The sequence below is a fragment of the Carcharodon carcharias genome, chromosome 11, assembly GCF_017639515.1.
Source record: "Carcharodon carcharias isolate sCarCar2 chromosome 11, sCarCar2.pri, whole genome shotgun sequence".
NCBI classification, from domain to species: Eukaryota; Metazoa; Chordata; class Chondrichthyes; order Lamniformes; family Lamnidae; genus Carcharodon; species Carcharodon carcharias.
In genome coordinates, this window is record NC_054477.1 from 44658886 (window position 1) to 44676243 (window position 17358).

Consider the following 17358-nt stretch of genomic DNA (forward strand, 5'->3'; position numbering starts at 1 on the left):
CCCCTTATCTTGAGACCATGCCACCTAGTCCCCTCAATTCCACTTCTAAACTCTCCAGCTAGGGAGGCAACCTTTCAGTATTAATCCAGGATTTCTTGGATACAATCATACAGCAAATTAATTTAAGGGTTAATAATCAATCTACTTTGTGTTTTAGAGAAAAAGGTTTTCCAAGAAAAACAAGATACCTTTAAGATGCCACAGTAGAAACCACAGCTTGTCTTCTGCTTTTATTGTCTGAGTGTTATCTACAAGAAATGCTTATCCAAGGGAATAAAGTAAATGGGAAAACATCAAGCGCAAATCTGTAAAATATAACTTTAGTGGCTTGTGTAATAAAATAGACAGAAGGATTGAATAACTATAGTAAAGAAAGATGCACAGATAATAAACTTATATCTCAAAGGGTTCAAGAATAGTTAAATCAGGGTGCCCTTTTTGAAGTAAACAATGTAGACTGTTTACATGAATGTTTAACAGTTACTTGGACAAAAATGGATTAATTAAGGAAAGCTAGCACAGATTTGTTAAGGGCAAATTGTCATTAATCAATTTGATTCAAATTTTTGATGAGATAACAACACGGGTTGAAATGGTTTCACAACCAAATAGGATCCAAGATCTAAAAGCATTGTCAAGGAATGTGAGATCTTTTAACAATACAGCAGATTGAGAGCTCTCTCATATTTCAAAACTAGTATATATCAATGCACCCAGACTAGCTGGCTTTCATCCGATTAAGACACACCCAGAGACTAAACCTCTATTTTAAAAAAAATAATTTCCAACAATATTATATACATTAATAGCTTCATGACAGTCCACATCCTCACCAGTCAGCCTGATAGCATAATCCTCAAAGTAAGTGAGGGGTTAACGTTGGCCTCTCCACCCCTGGTCTGGGACCTTAACCTGCTGTTGTGAGCGGGTTTCTCCTGCATGAAAACAAATCAAGACAGTGCGAGCAGGATGCAAGGCACGGCGTGGAATGTTTGTGTGTTGAGCGCAGACATGGATGGGACGAGGCCACAAGCTCCAGAGGATGTGAGCCTGAGGAAGATGTGAGGGTGTGTGTGATAGTTTGTGGTTTTGTCCCTTGAGGCGTGAGATCCCAATGGATGTGTGATGGGTTTGTCAGTGTGTGAGTTGAGAGTGATGAGAAGAGTGACTTACCGTGGCGGAACAGATGAGATCGTTCATCCTGTAGCAGCACTGGGTGGCTGTCCTCTTTTGCAGGGCATTGGCACTGACCTCCACTCAACGCCTCCCAAGCTGGATTACTGAGGTCGCTGCCCATCCTGCGGCCAGGGTGGGGAGAGACAACATAATGGTGAGCCTCTAGTGCATTCAAAAGGCACTCAAGGGATGCACCATTAAACCTGAGGCCTGCAGTCTTTTTCCCTTTCGGGGTCATGTCTTCCATGCATCAGTTGAGGGCTGGAAGCACTAAGAAGTGTGTGCGTAGCTGCACTTTAAATATGATGCCCGGTGCAATGATGGCATGCTGGGGAAATGAGAGCCGGCCACCATTGAAATGGCGTGTTTCCCGGGAATGCATAATTAATGTGGCGGGATTGTGATGATACTGTGAGAAATGCCGCCATTGCAGTCGGTGGGTAAAGCATTGTTTTTCCCCACCCGCTAGCACACTTAGTGCAAATCTGGGGTGATTCCGTCCAATGCTTCTGTGAATTATTGGAGGGTTGCCTTCAGTTCTCATTTGACCTTGAGTCCTATCCCTCCTGGCCTGTATAGTTTTTCACAAGATGACTGAAGAGACCTTCTCTCCATCGGCATCAGAAAGAACCAAAACTGCTGCACTTGTGTCCAACTTAAAATGTGCCTTGTTCCCCTCTACTAGGATATCAGCACTGCAGTAGCTTCTGCTTGGTTCCTGGATCACCCCAATATCATGGATATCATCTACTTCATGAATTTGGTCACCTTCCAATGGCTTCCCTTTGTGCGTATTCTGTGCAGGTTTCTTGCTACGGCACACAACCTGGAAGTGGTCCGCCCTACTGCATAAATGGCATTTGGCCTCTTTGGCAGGGCAATTTTCACCCCTGTGTTTTTCCCTGCCACCCCAATTACAGTTAGCTGGGGCTGTTTTTAATTTGAATCCCCTGCTTTTTGTATAGCAGCTTCTCTGATATTACATCTGACATATCTTACTGAGTCAGTTGTTTATGAGATAGGGCTCTCCCTATCACTTCAAATCACAGATCAATTCTGCTTCCTGACCTCAGCTTGTCTGCTCACTTGGATTGCATTTGCTAAGGTTAAATCTTCTCTTGACTGCAGGTGGGCAGACAAGGCATCATCCAGCAGTCCCAGTGTAATTATGTCTATGATCAGTTCATCTTTTAAGGTGCCATATCCACAGTTCTCTACAAGTCCATACAAGTTATTTATAAATGCACCAACACCTTGTAATCGGATGTGTTTGTTAAATTTAGCCTGTTCAACAATAGTATTCTTTCTCAGATTGAAGTATGTGTCAAGTGCTTTAATTATTTCATCACATATGACTTTTTCCTCATTGATACCCTGCCTGATGAGGATATCAGCTGCACAGCCACCTATCACATATAATTGCGTACTGATCTACTCACTGCTTGCCTTTGCAGTGAAGCCCGACATGGTTCTTATCTCAAATAACAATTCTGCCATGCCCTGCTTGTTTGGGGCCTGTGACATTTCCGAAGCTTTGCAGTAAAGATAGAGACCTTTCCATAACTGTTCTATCACTTGCTGCCACCATGTATTTTTGGTACTGTTCACCACACACAGGATACCTACTGGCCAGAATTTTACGCTGCCCCCCCCTCCCACTTAATGGCCACTAAAGGGTCATTTCCTGCCACGCCTCAGTTGTTAGGCTGGCGGGCAGATGACAGACAGGGTTGGGGTGGGGGGCGGGGTGAAAGCCAGAAATAAACATAGATGGAAGTCGGGTGGGAATGAGGGGGGAGGGAAACGCCTCCAGCAGAAGCCCACTTCTGTCTGGGTGTGCCCTCCCCTAAAGACCCAGCGACCTACGGACCTCCCTCTGCCCAACCCCCACCCCAGCCTATCCCCCGAGACCCTGATTGCCCACCTCATGACCCCCCCAGGTCTTCCCTACCCTGCCCATCCTGGGGCCCCTGCTACTTACCTTGTCCACCAGGCCCCGGGTGTTAGTGCCATGCAGCTCCCTGCAGTGCCTTTTCTAGTTACTGCAGCGCTGTGCCTGGAGGGACGGGATAGCTGCTGGCCAATCTGAATCTCTGTGGCAATTAACATTTGCTCAAGCTAATATGGCATTGGGGCTGCTGGAGTCAACAGGATGTGTTCCCCATACACCACCATCCTGAAAATTCAGACCACTGAGTCTGCAAAGGTATGTTAAAGAGGAGTTTTGTTGAGATCGTGGCTTACTGTGTTATCTAACACAAGGCTGCATGAGAAAGAGCAAACCGTGCGATATTTCATCACTTCCTGTGATGCTGTACACAATATCAGATTACACAGTTAGATCTAACTTAATTTGAATTAACAGTTTTTTTTTTAATTCTTTCATGGGATGTGGGTGTCTCTGGCTAGGCCATTTATTGCTCATTCCTAATTGCCTTTGAGAAAGTGGTGGTGAGCTACCAGCTGCAGTTCACGGTGCTGTTTGGAATGGAGTTCCAGGGTTTTGACCCAGAGAAAATGAAGGAACAGTAATATATTTCCAAGTTAAGCTGGTGTGTAGCTTGGAGGGGAACTTCCAGGTGGTGGTGTTCACATGCATCTGCTGCCCTTGTCCTTCTGGGTGGTAGAGGTCACAGGTTTGGAACATGCTGTCGAAGAAGGCACAGTAAGTTGCTGCAGTGCATCATGTAGATGGTACACACTGCTGCTACTGTACGTCAGAGATGAAGGGAGTGAGTGTTGAAGGTGATGAATGTGGTGCCATCAAGCGAGCTTTTTCCTGGATGGTGTCAAACATCTTGAGCGTTGTTGGATCTGCACTCATCCAGACAAGTGGAGTGTTTTACCCCACACTCCCAACTTGTGCCTTGTAGATGGTGGACAGGCTTTGGGGAGCCAGGAGATGAATTACTCGCCGCAGGATTCCCAACCTCTGAGCTGCTCTTGGAGCCACAGCATTTATATGGCTGGCTCAGTTCAGTTTCTGGTGGATGGTAACCCTCAGGATGTTGATAGTGGGGGATTCAGTGATGGTAATGCCGTTGAATGTCAAGGGGAGATGGTTGGATTCTCTCTTGTTGGGGATGGTCATTGTCTGGCACTTCTGTGGTGCAAATCTTACTTGCCACATATTAGCCCAAGCCTGAATGTTGTTCAAAAATTGTTGCATTTGGACATGGACTGCTTCAGTTTCTGAAAAGTCATGAATGGTGCTGAATACTGTGCAATCATCAGTGAATATCCCCACTTCTGACCCTATGATGAAGGGGAGGTCATTGATGAAGCAGCTGAAGATGGTTGGGCCAAAGACCACAGAAGACTGCCGATTCACAATATCAAGGCCTACTTATTTTATTTTTGATGATGTATAATGGCAATGTTTTAATGAAGCATGAATAAACCAGCCTAAAGAGTGAAAGGGACTGGCCTACAGCCTTGACGTTCAAAACAACAATAGCTATTTGACCCTGAGGTGAGCTTCCAATCATCCAGTCCATCACCAAGACTATCTACTTCCAAGACTGTAATGTCACCCGCCCTCACCCCTGCCTCAGTTCATCGCCTGCTAAACTCTCATGCATGCCTTTGGTATCTCTTGACTTGACTACTCCAGCACAACCCTGGCCAGTCTTATACATTCTACCGTCTGTAAATTTGAACTCATCCAAAATTCTACTGCATACGTACTCGCTCACACCAAGTCCTGTTCACCCCATCACTCCTGTCCTCATTGACTTACATTGGCTCCCAATTGACCAATGTATCAAGTTTTAAAATTCACATCCTGCATGTTTACAAATCCCTCCAAGGCCTTGTTCTTCCCTATCTCTGTAAACTCCTCTAGTCCTACAATCCTCCAAAATATCTGCTCTCCTTCAATTCTGTTTCTTGCACATTCACGATTTTCTCTGCTCCACCATTGGTGGCGAAGCCTTCAGCTGCCTAGACCCTAGTTCCCTCCCCAAACTTCTACGTCTCTCTACCCCCGCCAACACATCCTCCTTTAAGACACTCCTTAAATCCTAGCTCACTTGCCCTAATATCTGCTTTTGTGGCTCAGTATAAAACTTTGTGCACGCCGCACCCCAACCACAGTGGCCCATATCAGGCCTCCAGTGCCTCCTCTCCACACTGCTACTGATCAGTCACAAAAAGATAGTAAACCTGCTCCCAACCCTACCCCAACGGCCACCTTGGACACATTCTGCATACATCACTTTAGGAAAAACACAGTCTTAGCTCCCATAGCAAGGAGGTGCAACTAGGTGCTGCGTTGAGGGCAGCAGATGGCTCTTGGCCACGAGATCTTAAGGTTCCCCTTCCACAATCTCATCACTGTGAATAGGACATGTGCTGGAGTCTGAGTATGCGCCCAGCTGCATCTCCTGCAGGTTGCCCCCAGACTAGTCATGTGCGACTAAGAGCAACACATGGTGCGGGGGAGAACACATCTCCCCATGAACGACTCAGGCTGATGTAAGCATGGGCACTATCTGCTTGCCCACCCAGCGTACGAGAAATACCCAACATGATTCAATGCAGTCACAACAGTAAGACTTGGGAGGGCGCCCACAAAGGCTAAGGCTACCTACTGGGTTAAATGCCCAATGCCAACATGGTACTCACCCTTCCAGAGTGCAACAAATCATTGAAGCACTTATGGCACTGGATCCAGGTGCACCGCACCATGTCGCGGAAGCTCACCACCTCCTCCCAGGCACCTTTGGTCATGTCGGGAGGCCTCCTCCTCCCATCCTGGGGAGCCAGCACCTCCCGCTGTGCTTCCACCTCCTCGAGGAGGACAGCAAGGCAATCATCAGAAAAGCGAGGGGCACATTGGTCCCCCCGCTGGCCTATCCTGCAGCCTGCCCTGCTCCTGTGGCAGACCCTGCAACCTGCCCTGCTCCTCTGCCCTTCCCTCCTGAGTGCCCTGCTCAGCAGACCCCTTGCTGTTGGATCTCCAGGTGTCCATTGCAAGCAGCCTACAGGAGGCTGCCAGGCCTTCCTTTAAACAGACTGCCGGGTTGCCATTGGAACCAGCGGTCTGTACACGCCCGCCGCAGCCCACACACTCCCACTACCCACGGGAGTCGGAAATGCACTGGGTGGGCCTTAATTGGCCCACCCACGCAAAATGGCAGTGTGGCCCCTATCGCGGGCGCTGATCAGGTCCACTCCAATCCTGCTCTGCCCACCCTCCAAACGGAAAATTTTGGCCCTAGTTATTACTTGGAAGAACTATACCGCAAGGTTTCACGTTCAAAACAAAAACTTTTAAAGTACAAGAATTAAACAAAGCTAATACTACTAATTTAACATTTTATATATTTCATTAGCCCTAAAAGTTTCCACCCACAAATCTCAACAACCCATTTCCTGTTCTGTTTTAATTCCACCCAAGAATTCCTCTACACTTTCCAAGATCTTGAGGGTTCTTTCACTTCTCTGGGACCAGACCAATGTGTGCCACAGCTCTCAGGAATTCAACGTCACTATCTGGTCAATTGCCTGGAATCAATGGAGTGAAATTGGGTAGTTTCTGCAGCAGGCAGGAAATCAACTACCCCATGTTTAGCACCCAAGCAGTGAAATTAAAAATTGCTCTCATTAACCTCAAATTAACTGCAATATAATTTGTTAAATTTGAAAAACTTTTGAATAATATTCATATTGCACTGTAATATGCAAAAAAGGGTAATGTTATGTTACTATAGTTACAGCACGTGTAATACATTTAGTGACAACAACTCTCTTGTGCAATGGTGAAAATGTTTACTCCAAGTTGTTAGGATCACTTGAGTAATTTTGTCAGGGAGTCCTAGCTAAGATGTAGCAAATAACTGCAGCAGGCCTGAATACTAGCTGCACGATTTATGTGGCTGGTTGCCTCTGCATTGCCTTAACAGTTTAAAAATATAACATTGGTGCTTTATTGGACTGTAATTTATTGCATGCATTTTTTGGCCCTTTAGAATTTAATAGCGCCTCTTTTTGCGAAGTATAACAATGTCTGACTCCAGAGTGAAGATGAGTTCATTGAATTCATCATTGCAAGTGATGAAATTAGGTCACACTGCTTGGGTAGGACATTTCCACGGACTTCAAGACCCTGACTTGGGACCAAATGAGGATCCCAAGCCCGGACTTGCCAGAAACCAGAATGGCAGAGCTATTTTCCTTGACATAGCCTCCTAATTGGATGCTTCTGTGACCAACATCCAATTAAGGATGGCTTGTGGGCTCCCGATGTTGCCGACCCAAACCCATAGCTAGAAACTCAAGTCTCAGCAGCTCCACTTGGAGCGTGGGGGTGGCTGAGTCATGTAGGAGATCTTGAGGGTGCTTTGCAAAGCAGCACACACAGGCATAAAATTTAATTATTAATAAAAAGCGATGAAGGTGGAAGGTCCCAGTGAATGATGAAGAGAGCCCTCCTGGAGTCATGAGTGCTATGTTTCCTTCCTGTGGCCCTTTCTCAGGATGGAGTGTCTGTCTCTGATGCCCCTCCAGCCTGCTCCCACATCCCTCTAAATCACCCTAACTGGAGCCCTAAATGTGTAAATTGGCTGCCTGCCTCAGTGGTGCGGACAGCCAATCTACATTCCTACCATGCCCAAGAAACTTCCCTGGCAGCAGGAAGCATTGGAAAACTGTCCCAAAATGGCTTTCCCTATTCTCCTGCCTCCAAACCCATCACCATGGGGCTGAGAAAATTCTCCGTCACATTTTCTTCATTTGTGAACTGTTCTAAAATGCCCACCCCTACATAAATGGCCCAAGTTGATGTCACCTGACAGTTATGGGGTAATTTTATGTCAATACATCTGGTAGGAAACTGGCCATCTGTTTTACACATCATAGTGTTATGATCGATGCAGTTGGTAAAGCTGAGTTATTTTAAAAATCCCAGAGGGAAACTTTAAACAACTGTCATAACCTATAATTTTAAGTGTTATGTTTGACATGCAACTCTAAATTCAGGAATCAGACCACCAGTTCTCGAGGTTTTACATTAAACTGAATGAAAAATTTTATTAATTTACACAGGTTAAAATATATATACACATTGCTACAGTTTACTACTATCATAACTTTTAACAAATTCCCAAACTAATCTCCATTAAGACAACAGCAACCCATAGACTTAATTAAGCACCAGTCAAAGTATTTTCACCTTACAAATTCAAAAGGTTCTTTTCACTGTGGAGCCAGTTGCCTTTTGATCTTACATTGCCTCGACCTGCGCACCCCCAAAAACTACTGATGTTATACCCACCACCACTGATTGAATTCAAATTCTCATTGTCTTACCAGTATCTTTGAACTTTACCTTTTAACAATGAAACCCCATTCATTGTACCAAATTTATTAGTCATATAAACATATTGCTTGGTAGCTGCTAAAAAGGCATCAAGTTTTCACCCTACTTCTTGAATGCTCTATTTAAAAAATGCAAATGCATGCTCTTTCTCACATATCAAAACTAGTACATATCAAAGCACCCAGGCTAGTTGTCTTTAATCCAATTAAGACACCCCCACAGAGTAAACTTCTATTTTAAAAGAAACATATTTTCCAAAATATTATATACATTAACAGCTTCACGACAATAGAATTTTTCTATTGAAGTCACACAATTTTTTTTCAAAAATCAGGCAACTTGTGTAATGATTTGGCAACCTTAGTGAATCTTTATCTAAGCAAATATTTTTTAAGTTGAAGAAATGAATGAAATGTGCAAAATACAACTGCTTCTGTTGTAAACACTGACGTCCACCAACACAAATGATATCTTTTGGTTGGGCTGGGTTACAGGTTAGTTAGCCCTCGGAAGGGCAGAATACTGATGAATCAATTCTTCAGAATCATAAGCATCTTAAATGAAGCAAGGTGCAAACTCTGGAATTTGATTCCCTACATAACCCAATTTCCCTAATAATATTCTACTTATTTGTCTTACCTGGAGAGGTGATGCCTTCTGAAAACTTTCTAATTTTGCTCCCCCTTAAAGCTGAACCGAATGATTAAAAATTAATCTTGTAAATTTTGTGTACAAAACTATCTTGAGTTCCTTCTCTATTGTTACAGGAGGAGGGGGGTTTAATTTAAACAGCACCAAAGGTGTTTTGATTTGTTTCTCTCTTTATAAGCAGTAGTGTATTTCCTCAACCCCTCAGTTTTTGTTTGATCCAAGTTCCTATTAATAACCCGACAGCAAACTCAAGATAGATGAACTTAACGGGTTAGTTTATTTGCACACACTCAAAGCACAGGAAGGAGGGTTCACAACATCACCTCCACACTCAGACAGTAAAGAGAAGGATAGAGAAAAGAAGGTTTTACACCACAGAGGCCACAGAGAAAATAAATATTGGTTCACATGCGTTCCCGAGTCCAGAATCAAAGGTCAATGAGATATTCCTTATGGAGGTTGCCGGGCTGGAAACTGATGTTGCACAATTCATTTTTCCAGTGGTGTTGACTTCACAAGATGAGATAGGCACACAGTGATGAAAGCAGTGGTACAGAACTTCCAACAGAAGCAGTGAGGATGGGGCCAGCTTTTCAACCTGCGCAGAGTTCCTTTCTGTGTGGTCTGCTAGGCAGATGTTAAAGCAGCAGGCTGAGCTATTCAGCTCAGCACGGCAATATTAACTTGTTCAACAAGCCAGAGGTCTAGGTCACATGACCCCCACCTCCCACTAGGTCTTCAACAAAGAATGTGCATCCATCATCTGGAATTCAGCTGGATCTCAAAGATTGCTAAACATCCCAGCCATTATCAGTTGAAAGGAATGCTTGAGGGTCCTTTTGTCTTAGCAGGCTCTCTGTCTCCTGTGGGCCAGCTGGGTATCAGGTGCAAGGGGCCTTTGTATAGGTCTCTTTGAAGTTGGGCTGTGTAGTCCCCAAGTGATCTTTATTGGCTCCTCAGAGGTAACGAGATGTGAGTTTTCTCGAAACTGCAAAGTGGCTTCCTTTGTTCTGGGGTCACAGAGAGAGGTAGACTCAGCCATTATTGTTCAGCCAAGGTCTAGTTTTAAATTTTAAACATAGCGGGGCTGCTGGAAGCCTTCGACAGAGTGGTACATGAGTCGGACGAGTGTGCCTGCCTGCTCTCTGATAAAGTGGTGTCCACATGTGACGCCATGGAGACCCTGGTCCAGCAGAATGCAGAGAAGCTTGCAGACCTGCACTCCATCATGGTAGCCATGGGTAAGTTCCTGCAGTGGCAACACGAGAGGAAAACTAGGTACATCAACGTCCCTCCAGGTGCTCTTTCCCCTCAAGGAGTCAAGCTGGGACCTTGGGCACCTGAAGGGAGGAGTGGCTGCTGGACAACCCAGAGTCATCCACACAGGAATCTCAGAAGCTGTGCTCTCCCTCTTATTCTTATGGCCTCCTCAACCTCATCCTCTGTCACTGCAGAGGGAGCAGCTGGCCCACAGGAGGAGAGACAAAGCAAACTGAGGCTTTTAAGACCTCAGCTTTCCAGAGGACCCACGCTGAAGTCATCAGAGGCAACAGGGCCAATTATTGCACAGGCGGTCTCCATCCCTGCTGCAGATGTCAGGGCAGCACCTAGAAGAAGTGGTAGGCCTAGAAAAGTTAAGAATTTCTCATGTGGTTGCATGGGTGAACACATTTTGTCACTTTATAATCTAGAAATATATATCTTATTTTATTCATGGGATGTGGGTGGCACTGGCTAGTCCAGCATTTATTGCCCATCCCTAATTGCCCTTGTTCAGATGGCAATTTAAGAGTCAACCACATTGCTGTGGGTCTGGAGTTACATGTAGGCCAGACCAAGTAAGGATAACAGATTTCCCTCCCCAAAGGACATTAGTGAACCAGATGAGTTTTACCACAAACAGCAATGGTTTCATGGTCATTCAGACTTTTAATTCCAGATTTTTTTATTCAATTCAAATTTCACTGCCTGCCATGGTGGGATTCAACCCAGGTCCCCAGAGCATTACCCTGTGCCTCTGGAATCCAATCACAATACCACTATGCCACCACCTCCCCTTAAATATATTCACTTTCACTGAATAATGTGTAATGTTGTTTTTCAGCTTCATTGACAGGCTTCGCGAGTCCTCCCCCTGCATCTCTCCCCCCAGTAGCAGTTCAGCTGCACAAAGCCGGACCACAAGTGATTCTGGAGGGAGAGGTGTGTGTGTGGCAGGGTCTTTCGGAACTTCATGCAAATACTCTTCCTTGCACAAGGATACTTCATCCATTACACTCATCTCAATGTCATGAGCATTTTCAATGTTGCCTGCTGGGGTTCTTTCAGTTGTCCATCTGAGTTGACCTGCATCTCCTCTCACCGACTGACTGGTCTCCACTGCAGCACCTGTACCCACCCAACACGAGGCTCGCCTCACTTTTAATTTCAGAAGCATGGTTGTTGTTGGATGTAAGTATGTCTTCAGCTCCCCCATCCTTTCCCCTCCCCAAGTCACCCATGTCCTTTCCCTTATCACTGTTGACCCCTGCACCCCCTGTACCCACCCCCTTGCATGTTCACCTGCATATTCCCCACCCCACCTTACTCTTTCCTCCACCCTTACTCTCTCCTCTCTCCGGACTCTTTCACCCTTCCAAACTCCCTCCTCCCCCGTGGACTCCTTTCCCAACACCTCCCCCAAAATCCTTCCCCCTTCCGAAGTTCTTTCCCACTCCAAAATCCTTCCCCCTTCTGAAGTCCTTTCCTCCTCCGAAGTCCTTCCCCCCAAAAACTCCTTCCCTTACACCTTCCTCCCCTTTCTTACACCTATCCCCTCAATTGCCGTGTTGTCCCCATCACATCCTCCTCCCTCTATACTCTCTTACCCCACCTCACCAACCCCCCCACCCTGCAACCACCCCCCCCGCCCCCCGCTGACACCATCATTTACACCCCCGCTCCCATCCTCATCCTCGCCATTACATCTTTCTCTCCCAGTCAAACCTAGGTCTTCCTCTCCCATCCACCTCCCCCGGGTACACTTTCCTCTCCCACTCACAGCTGGACCCTCCTCTCCACCCACTCGCCAATCATCCTTAGCAAGACCATCGCCAAGACAATGATATCCTCAAACAGTTCCCAGACATGAACTTCTTCGAGGTGGAGTCCTGTCCATGAGAATCAACCCAGCATGTAATGGACATTTTCCAGGGCCCAATAGCTGTAGGGGGTTCAGCATCTTCTGCTCCTCAGATGTCCATGATGCGTACAAGGCCCTAACAGTAAGTTCTGACCTCTGTACATCACACTTGTCAAGACAAGTTCTGGGCCGGTGTGTTTTCCCTCCGAGGTGAACGGTAAATTTGAAGTGGCGGGATGATTCTGGTGAGCAGGGCTTTTAGTTATATGCAGATGCATTAAAATGATGTTCTCAACATGCGTCGGGGGGAAGGCAGCCCGCCATTGACAGACGAAACGGACGATCACAAACTGGTTTCATGACAGCGAGAAAATGAATTTTGGCCTTCCCACCAAAATTGTCTGCAATTGCCCACCATGACGCCCGATGCCAACAGGGACGGAAAATCACAGCCTCTGTCTTAAATGAGTGACCCTTTATTTTTAAAAAGTGACCCTCTAGTTGTAGATTCTCCCACAAGAGGAAACATCCTCGCCACATCCATTCTGTCAAGGCCCCTCAGGATCTTAGATATTTCAATCAAGTATATATAATGCATATTTAACTTCTATGTTAAGTACCATATTCTCAAAACTCAGAAGTACCACAAATTGTCCACCTGGGATCAGGCAAAAGCAGCAAATCACAATAAAACAATAAATCAGCAATTAAAAAGATCCTGATAGTTTTATTAGGGGAGAATTTTCTGCATTGTTGGGCAGGCCGGTGGGGAGTGATAGTTTGAAATATCAGCTTATATTTCAACCCTTCCTGGGATTCACCTAGTTCTGTCGAAGGGTCATGAGGACTCGAAACGTCAACTCTTTTCTTCTCCGCCGATGCTGCCAGACCTGCTGAGTTTTTCCAGGTAATTCTGTTTTTGTTTTAGTCTTAGTAATGATGGCCATAAAACTATCATTGATTGCTGTAAAATCCTGAGTGGTTCACTAATGTCCTGGAAGGAAATCTGTTATCCTTACCTGGTCTGGCCTCATATGACTCCAGGCTCACAGCAATGTGGTTGATTCTTAACTACCCCCTGATATCTCCTAGTAAGCCACTCAGTTCAAGGGTAATTAGGTATGGGCAATAAGTGCTGGCCTTGCCAGCAATATCCACACCCCATGAAAGGATAAATAAAAAATTGCAAGTTGTGAAGGAGTTACACAATTTATCTCAACACTGTTCCATACAAACAAGGAATCTTAGGGCACAATCCTAGTGATTTTTTTTGGCTGATCTCAACTTTTAATCACTACAATTAGACTTGGTAACCCTGGGCTAGGTAGGGGAAAAATTTGCTAGGGTCCCTTTCCCAGTGGTTGTTAAATGACTTCTGCTGTATGATGTTATTTGTTGACATTAGGTCAAGGCAGGATAAGGCTCAGATGTCAGACCATCCAGTAAACTAGTTGACACTACTTAAGTTCAGTTATTGTTAAAATGACAAAGGTAATTTGGGTAGAAATTATTGATAGATAACAAAAGTGATACTTGGCAATGTGTACCAACCCCCACAATGAAATAATATATAATAGATAGTGTAATTAAATAAAAAGATGCTTTAGGAAATCTTAATACTAGAAAAAATTCCATTGGGTGAATATCCAACTTCACTACATGGATGACAACCTGACAGAACAGGCAGCTTGCCTGTTATTGAATCGGCCACAGTTTCATTCCATAGATATCAGTGGAATCAAAAATGGGCAGGCTGTATGACTGATGGGAGATCAACCCCCCCCCCCCCCCCCGCCTCCGCCCCGGGAATACCACCAGCCAATGTGAATTCACCCCTTTGATTTTTTTGGGGGGAAGGGGCAGTGACATCCAAATGGACATTTGAAATTTCTGAATGATATGGTATGCCAACGCTTCCAGAGATCCTGCTTTGCACCCCTACCACGTTTTAATTTAACCCTCATTATCTTAAGAGCAAAGTGGAAGACTCAACCTCACAATTTTATTAATAGACACACCGAACTGATGTTGTTTTCATTGGCTAAAAGGAGATTAAAGGACATCATGACATTAGCCATTAACATTATGAAAGGACGAGACAGATGAAATAGATTTCAACTTCAGCTATAATGTATTTAAGAGGGTGTAAACTTTAATATCCAAGTTTTTACTTTGACATAGGGATTCAACAATATTTGATTTGTGAAATAGATTTCAAATTCCATTAGAAAAGAGTTGGATGACCATAGGTACATAGAAAAATCTAGCTAGAAATGGATTTGGAGGTTATAAGGATACATTGAAGTATTTATGTAGTACAAAAAGACCTTTTGTCAGAACATGAGAATATTATCTGTAACTTTAAAGCTTTGGTTTCTTTGAAGTTTTATCTACATTTGGCCACCTGCCTCAGGAAACATAAATTATACACGATCCATCAGAAGGAATCGGCCATTCTATGCTTGCTTTTGTTTATAAGAGGAACAGTCACTTGATGACTCATTGGAGGGCTGCCTGGCACTCATGAAATTGAACCCCAGCAAGGTTACATCCCTTCAAGAAAGGGGAGATAAAATGAAGAGGAGATCATCTTAAAATAAATTTCTGAAGTCATTTGGTCCAATAGAATCTGATCTTAAACTTCCCATGAGAGAGGCCTTTGAAATTCTGGCTGAACAGATTCAACATAATTAGAATCCTCAGCAGGCAACTCTTTTGACAACATCATTAAAATTGGATTGTAAAAATAATGTTTTACTTTTTATACCAGTTTTCTCTATCATTTTGCTCTCTGTCCCCTCCACTCATGAAGTCACTGACTCTTTCCTGATTCCACTGCCCTAGTTATCTGCTGGTACTTTTCCAAAATGGCCATTTTTCATGTATCGGACTTGACAGTGCATGTTGCCAGTCTATTAAACTGACAGGAGTTAAAATTGAGTCTTATCCTTACTTTGCATTGACACTTGCACACTTTCATTGTTATGCATAGTTATTAGGCGAAGGTGGCTCGGTGTCATACTATGTTTTATAATGCTCCTGTGAAGTGCCTTGGGACATTTCACTACACAAAAGGCACTATATCAATATCAGTTATTCTTGTTTTTGTTGAGGGAATAAGTAGCATGGAGCCTTGTTCTATGGAATACTTATTCTGCAGAGCGTACTAAAACCAGGGAATTTGGTGTGTGAGAGATTTCAATGCAGTGAGGAAAGAGGGGCTGTTCTGGCATTTTAAAAATGCCAGTGTCTGACCCACAACACAATTTTGAAGGAGATGGCCAATCAATGGCCACAGGGTATGATCGCCATTGAATTAAGAACAATGGACAGGCTCCTGATGCTGTTGGGCCAATAGAAGGCCTGATGTAGATAGCAGAGAGAGAAAGAGGATATCTTAAGATGGAGGCACCCTCTCAGCATTCTTCATCATTTTTCAAAACAAAAAATGGTCAAAGCTTTGTGACCACCATTGTGGAGGAGGAATCCCACTACAGGGCACCCTGTGGCTGCAGCTTTGGCCATCTTAGTATATTGGCTGCGATGGGGGAGGGGGAGCGTAATTTACAATGAGTACTGGCCCCCCTGGTCCAGTCAGCCTCAGAACATTGGCCTTTACAGGCCCTTTAATTTCCTTGATAGGTTACCTGCTGCTTGACAGGAGGTAGCTGCCAACCCTGCCACCCCACCACCCTGCCCCAAGTCTGCCTCTACCAAAATGGGCTGAAGGCAGGAAATTGCCAGCAAACTGGCACACAGCTTTCCAATGATGATTGTCTTGACCCCCCCACCTCCACTCTAGCCTCTGATGTAATTTGCAAATTGTGCCCTGTGAGGCCTGAGAGCTGAGGTCTAGAGCCTGGGGGAGTGAAGTCCAGACTATGTTACCAATGAGAAAGGTAAACCGCAAGAATAGAACTTCAATCATTCTAGGAGCTTCTACAGCTAGGGAGGCCAGGTGGGTATTTCAGTAACCGTCATTGTGAGTCACTCGTGTGTGTCACTTCCCTGATGCCAGGGTAAAGGACATCATGGAGAGGGTGCAGAATATTCTGCAGGAGGAGAAAGAAAGTCAGAAATTGTGATACATATTGGTACCAATGACATAGATAGGACAGGGTATTGACATCCTCTGGTTAATTTTCAAGACTGGCAGAGAGAATGTGAGTTAGAATGCCAGTTCACATAAAAGGTAACTCAAAAATCTTCCACTGGCATCTAAATAGTAAGTAGGTAGTATGGAGGGCAACTTATTGGGATAAAGATTGTCCTCTGTGGTTACAGGTGCAGGGCAAGGGAAGAATACTTAATACATATTTTGTGTCATTGTTTACTAGGGAAAATGATGCTGGCAAAATATTAATAGAATCAGAAATAGTAGGGATAATGGATGCCGTGAAAATTGATAGGCAGATTTGTGGAGTATCTAAAAGACACTCGATGCAGAGTCGACTGTAGGTAGATTCAGCAGCAGTTCTTTACTTAGTACAAGTTTGCAAACATGGAAAATGCCCTTTCATAATGTTCTGAAAGGCAATTTGAATTTACAATTCCTGATGGTTATATATACCATCATTGGGATAACTCATTAACTCACAATGTTCTTATCTTGTATGTCTAGTTGTTACATCCTTAATTACAAACGAGTTTACAACATAAACATGGAATGACCTGTTCATCGGCCCCTCTATTCTGGAGGAATTTGTAAAACAATCATGGAATGACTTGACCATTAGCACAAACTATATTCATAGTTCATTCCAAAACATAAATTTTGCTTACCTATCCTGATGTTTTGCTGCTGTGCCTAGTCATCTGCATATTTTGACCCTAAGGTCAAGCTAGCAGTTTATTACAGTATAACTCATACACTATTCATCAACTTATTTTATCCTGACCCAAAGGTCACATTCCTTTAGCTTTATCATAAACTGGCCCATAGGCTAGTCATTAGCTTCTGGGTCTGGCCAAAAGGTCATATTTATCCTAGTTAGATTTTAACTGCAGACACTTTTAAAACTTATATCTGCAACTTGGCCAATGTTGGCTAATCCCATGATGCATCCTGATATGCCTCTTCAGCAGAACT